Genomic DNA, 13,428 nt, shown 5'->3' on the forward strand with positions numbered 1-13,428 from the left:
TTCTGTGTAGGCAACCAACATTACTACTAGCAGCAATTGTCAAGGAAGCAGGTCCGTGTAACTACTTAGCATGTCTGTGCACGATTCTCGCCATCTTTGACATGAAAATGTGCGCATAAAAGGCGCCTTAGCAAACACCAAGAAAGTATTTGATCCGACATAGGCAGCAAATTAGAGCATTTTGAACGATTGACTGATGTAATTAGGATTAACATTGCCTCGGTTCCAGGACAATCGATGAGAATTGATTAGAAGTGCCTTCGATTGGTTGGTAGAGTAGAAGAGGATTTTGCCATTTTTAAAAGGTGGAAAGAAGCAGAGAAAGAAACAAGTCCCAATGTCGAAGCAACAACTTCAACGGCTGACAAACGGGACCAGTGGCCCTACACCTACAAAGACTTAAAGGGCTCTAAAAAAGTTTTGTCCCCCAAACCCAGGTCAGAACAAGTTGTCTACCGAGATGCCCACACAGCATAGTCTGAAGGTGGTAAGTTGCATGCTGTTGAGGAACAGAACAGAAGACACTGCAAAGTGCATCTGTTCAATTTGGGACTTTTCCTGCTTTCAACAGTAATTAAAAAATATTACAGCTATAATCTACACAATGATTCTAGAACAACACAACAAAAGTAGCACACAACTGTATTACACCTTGTCAGTCCAAATCCAATGTTGTGTATTTCATTATTTATGTTGGTTTTGTCATTTGATATTAGTGTAGAAGAGAGCAGCTTTCATAAAAGGGAACTTTATTGCCAGAGGACATATGGGAATGATGTGGTTTTGCATCGCAAATGTCCACTTGGAGTAGAACCAAGGAGCCACTACAGCTATAAACTCTGCTTCCCCTCCCCTAAACCTAACCTTAACAATTAATGGGAGAAAAGACAAATTTGCCCAAGGTCAGCATCTAGAGGCAACTTTACCTTACATCTGCACAAGCAGGAGGGGCCTTATAGACAGATTAGATTACTACATGGGGTTGTGGATTGGACAGTAGTGTGAGGTGTTAGATAGTGAGAGAGGGAGAGGGACAGCAAAACCTTGTGGAATTCCCAACCCGGTACGTCACAGTATACAAGATACATATCAGTATATGTAGTTAATCACAATGTTAATCATTAGGCCTAACACATGTCATGAGTCAGTTATGCCTACTACTGATGAACCCTTTGCTTTATCTTTCAGGGCCTGGGTCCGAACATGACTAAGCAGACAGGATTAGGAAGTCTACTGGTGTCATCAAGGACTTGAGGGACACCGCATATGCTGAGTTGAAGGTGTCAGTCTAGTGGCATCCATCATGCTGCTCGCCAGACCAAGGACATTCTAGCCCTTGTGGAGGTTGTTAGGGAGGCAGAGCTGTTAAACCATGCAAAGCGTTCACTACATTCCCTGGTTTTAACAGAAACATTCTAGCTGAAGTCAGCAAGTTGTGTGGGAGGTTAAGGTCCAAATTGAAGGCGCAGACCAAGGTACCTGTTTGAATTCAAACCAATTGGTTGCCAGGCTAGCTGGGGATGAGGGCAGCTTAGTCTGACCATCAAACGATCTCTAAGAGGAAAACAGGGTAGAGGGAAAGATGGTGATTGGTAGTTAGTTTTTAGCGCTAGCATGCTAACAGATACCCATTGATTCCAGCTATTTTGCTAATGCTAGTTAGCATTGGTCTTGCAAAACTACCTCTAACATCCTTCATACTAGACACAGACATAAAAATTGTATCCATGAGTTCATCTGACTCTGGGGATGTAGATAAATGGTCTTATGGCCAAAATCCTGAAGTTTCCCTTTATGTTGTCACTGTAAATATGTTTTAATAATCTGTATTTGTAGACTGTTTTGTATTTATCCCTACACCTTTCTCTTTATCATTGCTGTGTCTTCTGTAACAAAGTCTAACTTTGATTTATGATTCTTGATTAATGCATCATTATTTTAAATCCATAATGTTGACAGTTGAAATGAAACACCACTGACAGCTTTGAGTGACAGTTTTAATCAGTTGCTGTAACAATGTACGCTGAGAGAGTTGGGAAGCAAGTTCAGGGAGTGAATACATTTAATTAATTAATAAATGAACAAAACAAGAAACAAACAGCACACCGACACAAAGCAAAAACATAAACAATGACGACTGGGGAAGAAACCAAAGGGAGTCACATATAAAGGGCAGGTAATCAAGGGGCTGATGGAGTCCAGGTGAGTGTCATTATGCACATAATGCTGGTGACAGGTGTGCGCCCTAACGAGCAGCCTGGTGACCTAGAGGCCGGAGAGGGAGCACACGTGACAGTACCCCCTAACCCGACGCCCGGCTCCAGCCGCAGGATGTCGACCAAGATGATGAACCCGAGAATGGGTTGGGAGCATGACGACCTAGAGCGCTGGAGAGAGAGCATACGTGACAGTACCCCCTCCCCGGCGCGTTCGGCTCCAGCTGCAGGACGCCAACCACATGGATGATCCTGGGGATCCGGAGCGGACCAGTTGCCTCTGCTGAGGCACAGAAACCTGACGAACCGGTTGCCTCGGTTGAGGCATGGGAACCTGTTCACCCAGCTTAGGCATGGGAGCCTTCTAACAGGCTGAGGCCTCCCAGGTAGCTCCGACTCCAACACCCGGACCCGACATCACCCCCAACACAAAAACAAAAAAAACACTCCTTGATGCTTCCCTTTGTTGAGTCGTCATTCTGTAACTATGTACGCTGAGAGCGTATCTCTGGTGACAGGTGTGCACCCTAACGAGCAGCCTGGTGACCTAGAGGCCGTAGAGGGAGCACACGTGACAGTTGCATTTGGACAAGTGACAACACACGGATAGTAACACAGTCTCATTGCTGAGCAGTCATCCAACTAACTAACTAGTCACGGACCCCATAAAGGGACAGTTGTTCTACAGCAGCTTCTAGTGGCTTACTGCCACATTTGTGGTGCCACATTTGTAAGTGTCCCTTTTATTTATGTCAGAGCTGTCCTCATATTCCTCATCAAAGTAACCCATGTAATCATCATCTAGCTCACTGAAGCTATCATGATGGGAAGTGGGCTCGACGTTCTCAACGTCACCAAAAAACGTAACCGATTATGTGCAAGATGTCTCTTGCTTGTCGCAATCGGAGTACTGTAATGTTGTTGACAACGTATGCCAAGCCAAATATGTGTGCACTGTCTTTTACTACTGCCTCAATTAGTTCAGTGCTAAATCCAGCACAGGCTGCATTGCAAGTGTAGAGGTGTGCTGTGTCCTTAACCAAATGACTCCTGTACTCCTCTAACATGTCCTACCTCTCTACATTTCACTGGATTGCAAGCGTCTCCTTCTAATAACTCATGTTTGGGGTTAGGCTCTCCACAAACATCAGATGCACATGAACATGATGTATGGCAATAGGTGCAGCACATATGTCCTGGCTTAAAGCTTGTGGGGTGCTTTTTCAAAGTGACCGTATAGGGCTATTCGAAAGCAGCTCTTTGTGCCTGTGTCAAGCAGTCCTTTAACTGCTTTTTTATCAACCAACATTGTTGTGTTTGACGGCATACTGAATTGCATACGATTTCAACCTATTTCTACCAGCCCTGCCAACCTGTTGAACAATAGCCTCAACAACCTCTTGTGGCCCATACTTTACATGACTACATCTCATTGAGTGCGGTTTTAGTGCCAGCATCAGTCTGTGGTGGTATGTAAGGCAGCTACGAAAAATACTTTCTAGGTAGATAGTGTCGTCTACAGCTTATCATGATGAGATACTCTACCTCAGGCGAGCAAAACCTTGAGACTTCCTTAGATATCGTGCACCAGCTGTTGTTTACAAATATACAGTACATAGGCCGTCACCCCGTGTCTTACCAGAGGCTGCTGTTCTATCCTGCCGATAGAGTGTATAACCTGCCAGCTGTATGTTATTAATGTCATTGTTCAGCCACAACTCGGTGAAACATAAGATATTACAGTTTTTAATGTCCCGTAGGATATACGCGCTTTCAGTTCCACCCATTTATTTTCCAGTGATTGAACGTTGGCTAACTGTACGGCTGTCAAAGGCAGATTAGTCTCTCATCACCTGATCCTCACAAGGCACCCTGATCTCTTTCCGCAAAATCTCAGTTTCTTTCTCCAGCGAATGACAGGGATAAGGGCCGGTTCGGGTGTTTGGAGTATATTCTTCCTGTCCGACTCATTAAAGAAACATGATTTGTCCAATTCGAGGTGAGTAATCGCTGTTCTGATGTGCAGAAGCTCTTTTCGATCATAATCAGCATTATGTATACAATAAGTTACAAACAATGTGAAAATAAATAGCACGGTTGCAGCATCAACGCTAAGCTTCTCAAGAGCAGCCATCGTTGTTTATGTAGTTTTAGATTTTTTCTTCTTCGGTGGGGTTTAATGGCGGTTGGCATCTAATATTTATGGTGCATTATCGCTGTACGGGTGTAAAAAAGTCAACTCCTTACAGTGGGGTATCCCTCCACATTAGCCGTTCCATTGATCACCATTGCCATAAAACCCACTAAGTCCAACTTCTTTATATGCAGCATATCTGGATCCTGCTGGTGGGAGGCCAACTCTGTAGCCTCCCAACAACATTGGACCTTTTAATCTTTCTACCCTTTTTACCGCCACCACATAGGGCAGTTCAGTCTGTGTCCTGATTCTGCCCACCTCCATCTCTTTCACCCTATTTGGGTTTTCCAAGGATGTCGCCTCATGCTCTCCACCATGATTACAACACTTTATTCCTTTGCAATTCTCTTCTGCTATACAGGCTCCATCAAAGTGATTTTCTCCACACGTCGAACAATCTTGGCTCCTCACCGTCTGCAAACACTTTCTTCATGTCCAAAAATGTGACACTGCTTACACTGCAAAAGAAGGGGGCGCAACTTTGGTTTTAGAAGTGGGAGGGACATAATCTGGCGGAGGGTCTGGGGTCCTCCCCCAGATTTGTGGGGCAATCTAAAGCTCATTTCCTGCATTTCTACACAATCCAATATGACCCATGGCCCTTCTAGCCGTCTCTATTTAGAACAACAAAAAGCAAGCAAAAATGCCCCCAGTCATCAAGCCAGGTAAGAGATCATTGTTAAATATGTTGAAGTGATTGATAAGACGAGATCAAAGGTCATTCAATAATTACTATTGTATTGCACCTTTAACCAATAGCCTGACAAACTTTTAAAAAATTATAATAAAGGACAAAGACTTTTGATTGTCTTCCTCTATTTCAAATTTCAGCCAGACCCGACCAGTCAGCCCAAGCCACCTACCTGCATGCCCAACCTCCACCAGTCTAGTCAATACCACAACTCTCAACACAAAACCATTTTCACACCTTTTTTTTTATTCCCAAGGGAAAGGTAAAAATGTATATATATTTTTGAAAACAACACCATACAACTACACATATGTATTAACACACAGAAACAGCATATCCATATAATTCATCTCATAGGCCTAATAGTATTGTAAAGCTCTTTTTTACCCCATCTTGTCCCTAGGGGTCCACCACCCTCCAACACCCCAATCCAACACACCCCACTCAGATGAAGGATTTTAGTGAAACATTCATTATTGGTTTTGAGTGTGCTTTGCCAAGGTCAGAGTGACAACCCACAGTACCGGCAGACCCCCAGGGCAAGGACTGAGCAGCCCAGCAGCTAGGGATTGCCTAAATAGGTATCTCCCCTGACATGGGCATGTTTTCAATACAGTATACCCTTAATCTTGTAATGAATCAAATCTAGTGATACATAACTTGACATTACCGCCATCCGTTGTGACATTGTGGGAGCATAACCAACCTTCCAATTAATGGCAATGCATTTCTTAAATGCTTGGTTACAGTTTCATTTGATAACAGTCCCCAGTTTCAACATTTCCAAGCAAACAAAAACAGGGAGAAGGGAGAATCTGTAGACACGCTGAAATAAAAGACATACTCTGCCAGAATTCAGCCAGCCTTCACAAGACCATAACATACTGTATTCAAATATGTCCCCTTTTTACACCTCCAGCAGAGAAATTACATTTCTGAGTGCATGTTATTTAGTTACACTGGCATATAGTACGTTCTATGGATGGTCTTAAACTGCAGTTATTTATGTCTGAGATTATGTGAACATGACTGGGCTTTCAAACATATCTGTATCCATTCATCATTATAGTCATCATCAATAGTTTCCACCAGGTCTTCCTCACATTATTGTTTCACATGCTTTGTGTCATCGGGGAAAGCCTCTATCAACCCTTGTTACATTTTAGAAAATAACTTTGGTGGTGTGTCAGATTGTCTTAAAATAGTTTGAAGCTTTGACACATCTGGCTTGTCCAGTGTTTGCTTGAAAGAGAGAATAAAGTGTTGTATCTGCAAGAATGATCATTAGCTCCATCACAGACTGGTCTTCCCTGGCTGCCTGACCCTGCTGAGACCCATCACCATCTGATCCTCCTAAGATGATGCATGACAAAGAATTACATTGGTGTACATGTATACATTATATTATCCAATAATAGAATCAATGGTTCAACAATTGAAATGACCATTATTTCCAGATCCCAGACTGTAGCTTTAAAATTAAGCTGCTTTCCTATTGATACCCATCAACTCAAGATGGAACTTTGTATTATTCACTGATAATGTAAATACACTGTGTACTGCAAAATTTAACTGAGCTCCATAGACTGGTCTTCCCTAGCTGTCTGACCCTACTGGGACACCTGTCTAAATCTAATCCAGCTAAGACATGATGATCATAGTGTTGTGTACTGATGATCCACCATGACAGTGAAGCCTGAAGAGCTGTTTATTACTGTGTCGGTGTGAAAAGTAGGGAATTAGCTAGGGAAACTGACAAATCGACATTACATTGCTATACTGACTATAATAATAGCCACCTCATATCGCTATCTGACAGGTAGCTACGGGCTAGATCTGAACTGGCTGTGGTAGCTACTAGCTAACTAATTAATTCACCTCAGTCAAGAGAGGATGAAACATTAGCTAACGTTACATCTCAGTTACATCTCAGTTACATCTCAGAATTTCAGAACGTGTGTGTCCCTTTCCTCCCAACTGTCACACAAGGACCAACGATTTTCCTTAAGCACTTCTTCAAAAACTCCAGAAATGACTCCTTTATTGGGTGCCCTGCTCCATAGCTCAAGGCACGACAAATCATGATCTCCAAATTGCTTTTTCTAATCCTCAGAAACACACAAAATGGAACAAGCCCACTTCACGTGACATTCAGCGATTTATCTTTACCCAAAGCTTTCTCCACCACTTTGGACATCTTCAATAGGTTCACCAAGTCAGGCGTACATAGTCCCAGAAAACGTACTCCTACCAGATACGATGGGAAATTACCACCACTAGACGTTTCCTTTCCCACGTCAATTTACATTTGTATTCTCACTGATTGAAGGTAACCTGCCTAACCTGCCTCACGTCGGTAGCGTTGAAAGGCTGGTCATGGCTCACATCAACACCATCATCCCGGAAACCGTACACCCACTCCAATTTGCATACCGCCCCAACAGATCCACAGATGACACAATCTCAATCTCACTCCACACTGCCCTTTCCCACCTGGACAAAAGGAACGTCTACAGTTGAAGTCAGAAGTTTACATACACCTTAGCCAAATACATTTAAACTCCGTTTTTCACAATTCATGACATTTAATCAGAGTAAAAATTCCTTGTCTTGGGTCAGTTAGGATCACCACTTTATTTTAAGAATGTGACATGTCAGAATAATAGTAGAGATAATGATTTTTTTCTGATTTTATTTATTTCATCACATTCCCAGTTGGTCAGACGTTTACATACACTCAATTAGTATTTGGTAGCATTGCCTTTAAATTGTTTAACTTGGGTCAAATGTTTTGGGTAGCCTTCCACAATTTTGTCCCATTCCTGACAGAGCTGGTGTAACTGAGTCAGGTTGGTAGGCCTCCTTGCTCGCACACACTTTTCAGTTCTGCCCACAGATTTTCTATAGGATTGAGGTCCAGGCTTTGTGGCTACTCCAATAGCTTGACTTTGTTGTCCTTAAGCCATTTTGCCACAACTTTGGAAGTATGCTTGGGGTCATCATGTTGTGGGGGTGCTTTGAGTAGTGGCTTCTTCCATGCTGAGCGGCCTTTCAGGTTATGTCAATATAGGACTCGTTTTACTGTGGATATAGATACTTTTGTACCTGTTTCCTCCAGCATCGTCACAAAGTCCTTTGCTGTTGTTCTGAGATGGATTTGCACTTTTTGCACCAAAGTACGTTCATCTCTAGGAGACAGAACGTGTCTCCTTCCAGAGCGGTATGACAGCTGTGTGGTTCCATGGTGTTTATACTTGTGTACTTTTGTTTGTACAGATGAACGTGGTACCTTCAGGCATTTGGAAATTGCTCCCAAGGATGAACTAGACTTGTGGAGGTCTACAATTTTATTTCTAAGGTCTTGGCTAATTTATTTTGATTTTCCATTGATGTCAAGCAGAGGCACTGAGTTTGAAGGTAGGCCTTGAAATACATCCACAGGTACACCTCCAATTGACTCAAATTATGTCAATTAGCCTATCAGAAGCTTCCAAAGCCATGACATCCTTTTCTGGAATTTTCAAAGCTGTTTTAAAGGCACAGTCAACTTAGTGTATGTAAACTTCTGACTCACTGGAATTGTGATACAGTGAATTATTCTCTCTGTAAACAATTGATGGAAAAATGACTTGTGTCATGCACAAAGTAGATGTCCTAACCGTCTTGCAAAAACTATAGTTTGTTAACAAGAAATTGTTGGAGTGGTTGAAAAACGAGTTTAATGACTTCAACCTAAGTGTTTTTCTAACTTCTACTATAGATGTCCGGGGCAGGGTGTGTGTGGAGCCAGAGACAGCATTTCCTAAATTTAAAATAAAAATTGATTTTGTCAAACAAAACTATGCTAAATTTTTATCTCTGGGACCCTCAGGGTAACAAATCAGAGCAAGATTAGTACATTATTTACCTTCAGAGGTGAATGTATCAAACCAGTTGCCATGATAAAAGGGTTTTGTTGTTGTGCACTCTCCTCAAACAATAGCATGGTATTTTTCACTGTAATAGCTACTGAAAATTAGACAGTTCAGTTAGATTAACAAGAATTTAAGCTTGATGCCCACATAAACATGTCTATGTCCTGGAAAGTTGGCTGTTACTTACAACGTCATAATAATCACATTAGCGCATGTTAACTCAACCGTCCCGGTATAGGGACACCGATCCCGTAGAGGATGAAACCAGGGCTTTCAGAGCAACCAGACCACTGAGAACAATATCAGCAGCAACCCCAACAGTGCGGCCAGAAGTATTGACAGAGATGCTACACAGTTGAGGATACAACATGTTAATAGTGTATCAATACCTTATTTAGAACCTGTATAATTCTCATATGGGAAATCTATTGCCAAGGGTATATATATTTGCATTTTGTTAAAAAAAATGCATTTGTTAATAAACAAAAAGGGTGAGAATAAAAATGGACATGGAGGCAGGGGACAATGTCAGGTGGGTGGGCACTGGGTTCTTATAAGTTTAATTTTACTTTGATAGATTTCCTGTTTACAGGTGAAACAAAATCTGTATGATTAAGTTGCTCAGAAATAGAAATATGATGCAGTATTTGCCAGTTATCCAATTAATATACGTCTCCAATGTAAAGGTGCATGTTTGAGGGGCAGATGAAACAAGGAAATAAAAATTGCATTCTCATTTAATGATTTGTTTGCTTCAGCAGTAAATGGTTATATTCAGTTTGATCCAGTTGATTGACAGTGACCAGGGATGTGGGTTGTTGTTGGATAATATTCCACAATGTTCCAGTACAGATGTCAAAAGTGTATACCCACAATCTCTGGGGGGTAACAAGGGAATCAACACTTGCACTTCTCCTGAAGGACACATTGCTGAGTTATCCTTAAATTCTACTTAATTTATGAAAGCAGAAATGACAACCAAAAAATGGATACGCAACCAAAGCAAACAAACACATTTTTACAAACACAAGAACCACTATAAGAGATGAAACACTCATACAAACAGAAAAATAACTGAGATAGCATGCTTACCAGTGGCTCGGTTATTTGTCTTTGTTTAATATTGATTTCTTTCTAGCTTGTAGACAAACTTTTAAATTAAATATAACACTGACAGAGTGATTTTCCTTTGTCTAGTCTAGTCTGTCAAATAAGCCCCAGCCCATAACTGAAGTTGTTGTGTGGGCGATAATGCAGGAGCAGCTTGTGCTCCTCCTAGCCTTCTGAGATGCTATTGGTATTTTGGCTTTCAATGCCATTGTTTTATTGCTGGTTCCCCCAGAGCAAAACAACAATATCTGGTGACTCATTGTGCTTTATTTTTCACCATTGAAACACATTCATCCAGGCTACGACCATCTTCGTTGTGTGGAGGTGCATTACATCAGTCTTGATAAGATAGCAAGTGCTCTGTACTGTAGCTTCAGAGCTGCATTAGCACTAATGGGTAATTCGAGGCATCCATCATCTCTAGAATAGGACGTTTGGTGAGGATGTGGAGAACATTGCACTCATTTGGTGAACCGGTAATAGGACCACCTCACCACAGTCACATAATCCCAGAGGAACCTGACGGATATCTGCATGGTACTAATCTAATTCATGACAGATATTCATAGTGATACAGTCTCAGAGGTGTAATCACTGGCCAGTTGTTTTCTGTCGCAAAATGTACCCAGAAGTCAGAAGTCTGGTGCCTTTTCACTAGAGGTCTACTGTAGATAATATACCATTTAGCAAAACTTTCTCTAAAGCATCTCCAATCCAAAGGTGATTTTTTTTGTATGGGTGGTTCCGCCGGGAATTGGGCTCACAATCCTGCCGTTGCAAGTGACATGCTCTACCAACTGAGCCACTCATTGGCCTGAAACATCTCTTCTATAGGTGTATTACATATTATACAACGGCTGGGTCTAATCCTGAATGCTGATGGGTTAAAACTGCATTTCCACAAGTTACCACCGGCTAAATCTGTGACGTAAGAATGCCTATTTGCTCTGTTCCATCTTACTGCCCAATCCACTGTCTCATCAGCCAAGCCAGGCAATTTATAAACTTGATCTCTACTATATAAAGCATATAGACATTATCTCACATTTCTTTTAGACTAACATTTAGTTTTGAACAGCGGAGGTTTGTATAAACCTGGCTGTCTGTCTCTCTGTCATTTGCAACATTGTTTCAATATTCAAATTAGATCTCAAGCTGTCGCATAGTAATGAACGTGTCGGGAGTCAGGATGAGACAGACAGGTATGCAGCTTTTCTCAGCCAGTCAAAACATTTTATGGATATATAGTAAAAAATATCAATAGAAAACAGGTCAAATGAAACGAACTGCAGCTAGTCTTTCAAGCTTCAGTTTGAAGTGATTGTTTTACCTGTGTTGTTGGCAAGCTTCTCTAAACAGCAGTGTCCTGATGAGAGAGCACATTTTCTATGCCAGATTAAATCATGCATCATTTGCTAATTGTTATGGAGGCCTCCTAGTGGCCGGGGACTTTAAATGCGGGGAAACTTAAATCCATTTTACCTCATTTCTACCAGCATGTTAAATGTGAAACCAGAGGAAAAAAACTCTAGACCACCTTTACTCAAATCAAATCAAATTTTATTTGTGATATGTGCTGAATACAACAGGTGTAGGTAGACCTTACAGTGAAATGCTTACTTACAAGTCCTTAACCAACAATGCTTTAAGAAGTTAAGAACAAATCAATGAAAATACGTTTTAAGTAAAAAATAAATAAGAAAAAATAGAAAATAAAAGTAAAGTAATTAAACAGCAGCAGTAAAATAACAAGCGAGGCTATATACAGGGGGTACCGGTACAGAGTCAATGTGCGGGGACACCAGTTAGTCAAGGTAATTGAGGTAATATTCACATGTAGGTAGAATTAAAGTGACTATGCATAGATTATAAACAGAGAGTAGCAGCAGCGTAAGAGGGGTCTGGGTAGCCATTTGATTACCTGTTCAGGAATCTTTTGGCTTGGGGGTAGAGGCTGCCTTTTGGACCTTGACTTGGCGCTCTGGTACCGCTTGCCATGCGGTAGCAGAGAGAACAGTCTATGACTAGGGTGGCTGGAGCCTTTGACAATTTTTAGGACCTTCCTCTGACACCGCCTGATATAGAGGCTCCGTGAAGCATATGATATTACAGTTTTGAATGTCCCGTTGGTAGTTTAATCTTGAACGTAGGTCCTCGATTTTATTCTCCAAAGACTGCACGTTTGCTAGCAGAATGGAAGGAAGTGGGGGTTTATTCTATCACCTATGAATTTTCAGAAGGCAGCCCGCCCTCTGGCCCCCTTTTCTCCGCCTCCTCTTCACGTAAATTCCAGTGATCTGGGCCTGTTCCTGAGAAAGCAGTATGTCGTTTGCGCCAGTCTCGTTAAAGGAAAAGAAGGATTCTGCCAGTCCGTGGTGAGTAATCACAGGCCCGATGTCAAGAAGATATTATCGGTCATAAGATAAGATTGTGTACAAAATATGTACAAAAATAAGTTACAAGAAATGCAAATGAAGAAACCAAAAACATAATTGGTTGGGGACATGTAAAACGTCTGCCTTCTTCTCCGGCGCCATTGCTAAACTGAAAAGATTTGGCATGGGTCCTCAGATCTTCAAAAGGTTATACAGCTACACCATGGAGAGCATCCTGACTGGTTGCTACACTGCCTGGTATGGCTACTGCTCAGCCTCGGACCGCAAGGGCACTACAGAGGGTAGTGCGTACGGCCCAGTACATCACTGGGTCCAAGCTTCCTGCCATCCAGGACCTCTATATCAGGCGGTGTCAGAGGAAGGTCGTAAAAATTGTCAAAGCCACACTAGTCATAGACTGTTCTCTCTGCTACCACACGGCAAGTGGTACCGGAGCGACAAGTCTATGTCCCAAAAGGCTTCTCAACAGCATCTACCCTGAAGCCATAAGATTCCTGAACAGCTAATAAAATGGCTAACCAGACTATTTGCATTGCCCCTCCCCTCTTTTACGCAGCTATTCTCCTCTATTCTCTGTTTATTATCTATGCATAGTCACTTTAACTCTACCTACATGTACATATTACCTCAATTATCTCGACTAACCGGTACCCCTGCACATTGAATCTGTACCACTACCCCCTGTAAATAGCCCTATTGTTATTTAGCTATACCGCTACCCCTTGTAAATAGCCCTATTGTTATTGACTATATTTTGTGGAAGGATGACATAGTATGAATAAATTAATAAAAATAACGTTTTTAATTAAAATATGTCAAAACATTATTTGAATATGTTGGTAACCTGTTGTATAAAAGGGATAATACCCTGGAAGCATTCGGGGAGGATCACTTAATTATACAC

This window comes from Oncorhynchus kisutch, linkage group LG5 (assembly GCF_002021735.2).
Source record: "Oncorhynchus kisutch isolate 150728-3 linkage group LG5, Okis_V2, whole genome shotgun sequence".
Taxonomy (NCBI): domain Eukaryota; kingdom Metazoa; phylum Chordata; class Actinopteri; order Salmoniformes; family Salmonidae; genus Oncorhynchus; species Oncorhynchus kisutch.